Source organism: Lemur catta, chromosome 3 (genome assembly GCF_020740605.2).
Source record: "Lemur catta isolate mLemCat1 chromosome 3, mLemCat1.pri, whole genome shotgun sequence".
NCBI classification, from domain to species: Eukaryota; Metazoa; Chordata; class Mammalia; order Primates; family Lemuridae; genus Lemur; species Lemur catta.
The window spans coordinates 126,199,218-126,202,341 of NC_059130.1; positions in this window are offsets into that span (position 1 = coordinate 126,199,218).

Genomic DNA, 3,124 nt, shown 5'->3' on the forward strand with positions numbered 1-3,124 from the left:
GTCAGGAGTTCAAGACCAGCCTGAGCAGGAGCGAGACCCCCGTCTCTATGAAAAATGGAAAGAAATTAGCTGGACAACTAAAAATATATGGAAAAAATTAGCCGGGCATAGTGGCACGCACCCATTGTTCCGGCTGCTCTGGGGGCTGAGGCAGGAGGATTGCTTGAGCCCAGGAGGTCGAGGCTACAGTGAGCTATGATCATGCCACTGCATTCCAGCCTGGGTGACAGAGCAAGACTCTGTTTCTAAAACAGAGAGGAAAAAAATTCACTTACGACATTCTAGTCAAGATAAAAAAAAAATCCTAAAAGGCTTTCAGGTCAGATGCAGTGGCTCCCACTTGTAATCTTAGCACTCTGGCCAAGGTTGAGGATTGCTTGAGGTCAAAAGTTTGAGACAAGCCTGAGCCAGAGCTAGACCCCATCTCTACTTAAAAATAGAAAAAATTAGCCGGGCATGGTGGCGCATGCCTGTAGTCCCAGCTACTTGGGAGGCTGAGGCAGGAGGATTGCCTAAGCCCAGGAGTTTGAGGTTACTGTGAGCTATGATGACACCACTGCACTCTAGCCAGGGAGGCAGAACAAGACAGTCTTAAAAAAAAAAAAAGGATTATGTTATGAGGAAATGTTTCTAAAATTACAATAGTCCTCATCTATAAAATACTATTATTAATATGACTGACAGTTCAAAATTTCCTGCTTCCTAGGTTTTCACTAAAAATTACGGTTACTGGCCGGGCGCGGTGGCTCACGCCTGTAATCCTAGTACTCTGGGAGGCCGAGGCAGGTGGATCGCTCGAGGTCAGGAGTTCGAGACCAGCCTGAGCAAGAGCGAGACCCCGTCTCTACTAGAAATAGAAATAAATTATCTGGACAACTAAGAAAAAGTATATATAGAAAAAATTAGCCGGGCATGGTGACGCATGCCTGTAGTCCCAGCTACTCGGGAGGCTGAGGCAGTAGGATCGCTTAAGCCCGGGAGTTTGAGGTTGCTGTGAGCTAGGCTGACGCCACGGCACTCTAGCCCGGGCAAAAGAGCGAGACTCTGTCTCAAAAAAAAAAAAAGTTGTTTCAACATATGGATTTAGAAATGAAGTAGTAATAAGACAGAAAGGAACCAGTAAATAGGGGAGAGAAATGTGAAGAAAACGATGAGTGTGGAAATGTATTTTTGGTAAGGAAGGGTGAAAAGAAAAGAGAATAATTTTGTATGCAAAATAATCTTTATTTTTCTAGGCTGGCTCAGTGCAGCAGTGGGAGCGGAGACGGACCCAGGGCGTCCGTAGCTGGCTGTGCTCAGTCAGGTGTGAGCACCACTGCGCTCGGACCAACCTGGAAAAGAATCTCATGCTGTAAATTCTTTCCTAAATAAAACGACTGGTTCTTGTTGTTTAAAAAAGAGAAAGTACAGGGATGAAGCAGGAAGTCTAAACAAGTGATCAAAGGTCTGTGCAGGGCACAGAAGGTTTGTGAAGGATGAAATCGTGACAGGGATTTTGTGTGCAATCAAGCTGACAATAATCAGAAGGAATTATTAATAAGTCTTTCCAAATATTAAGCTTTGGAAAATACACTAATACAAAGCTAAAATTCTGTTCCCCTATGTTTAGAACAACAAGGTTTTCTTTTTTTTTTTTTTTTTTGAGAAAGAAAAAACTCTTAAACTCTTTTTGAGTCTCACTCTGCTGCCCTGAGTAGAGCGCCACGGTGTCAGCCTAGCTCACAGCAACCTCAAACTCCTGAGCTCAAGCAATCCTTCTGCCTCAGCCTCCCCGGGGTAGCTGGGACTACAGGCGCACGCCACCACACCCGCCATGACACCCGGCTAATTTTTCTATTTTTAGTACAGATGGGGTCTCACTCTTGCTCAGGCTGGTCTCAAACTCCTGAGCTCAAGTGATTCTCCCGCCTCAGCCTCCCAGAGTGCTAGGATTACAGGCGTGAGCCACCGTGCCCAGCCTTCCTTGGTAATTCTTGTTGTCTCAATAATTGGATCTTTGTGGGATGAGCAACTGGATCTAGACCGAACTACCCATGTCGTTTTGACAACACCATGCCTGGTTAATTTAAGAAAACTCTTTTCTTAGAGAGGGGGTCTCGCTATGTTGCCCAGGCTGGTCTCAAGGTCCTGGGGAATGAAAGTTGTCAGCATTAAAATGGACTCACTGGGGGTGCGGTGGGGGGATCCTGACAAACAGGACTGGGAAAAGCCATGAAGGGAGAGCTCTCCATCAGACATGTCTGATAATAAAAACGATCACAAAGGACTCTGCAAAAACTGCAACCTTGCACAAAGGCCATCAAAACTTTACTCAAAAAATACTTGTGCAAGGGCATCTGCCCAGCAACTGCCTGTCCAACCTTGGACTGGCATCATCTTTTTTTATCTATCTTTGTAGCCAAGGGTAATTATTTCTAAACAATTATGTAATCATCCTTATTTTTCCTTTAAAAACCTTTGTCTTCACTTACTTCCCTCAATACGCACAGTTTATTATGGCATACGTATTCCGATCGCAAGCCCTATACCTAAACAAATATCATTTTGTTAGAGAGCCTCCCCTGTTTACTTAGGTTGACACTCGTCACCATTCCCTTGCCCCCTCCCTTTGTTGCATTTCCGCAGCAAAACACCTGCCGCTGCCCATTCGAGCCTGCATCCAGGCAGGTGGGCGTGGCTGGAGAGTAATACAAACGCGTTGACTAGATTAACATCCTGATCCCCAAATTCGAGCGAGCCCAAAGGGTCTCCAAACAAACCCAATGCAGCCCCAACCGGGTCTTCCGCAGGTCAGCTGTCACTAAAATGCTAAACGTTGAAGGGTTTTCAGAGGACAGCGACGTGGACGTGCGAGCCTGGGGAAGGGAGGCCGCGGCTCAGCCTAGAGCGGCGCGGCCCGGGCCAGAGCGACACCGGGGGCGAAGCGGCAGCTGAGGGCCTCGGGGACCGCCGGAGAGAGAACCGCGCTCGACGGCGACCGAGTGAACTTGCAGAAGCGCCGCTGACCCCGGGACCGCGCGGCGCTTAGCGCGTCACTCTCGGCGCCGGCGGCGGGAACTTGTGACGTCACGGGCGTCGGCGGTTGGCGCGTCACTCTTGGTGCCGGCGACGGCGCTGCCCTTGT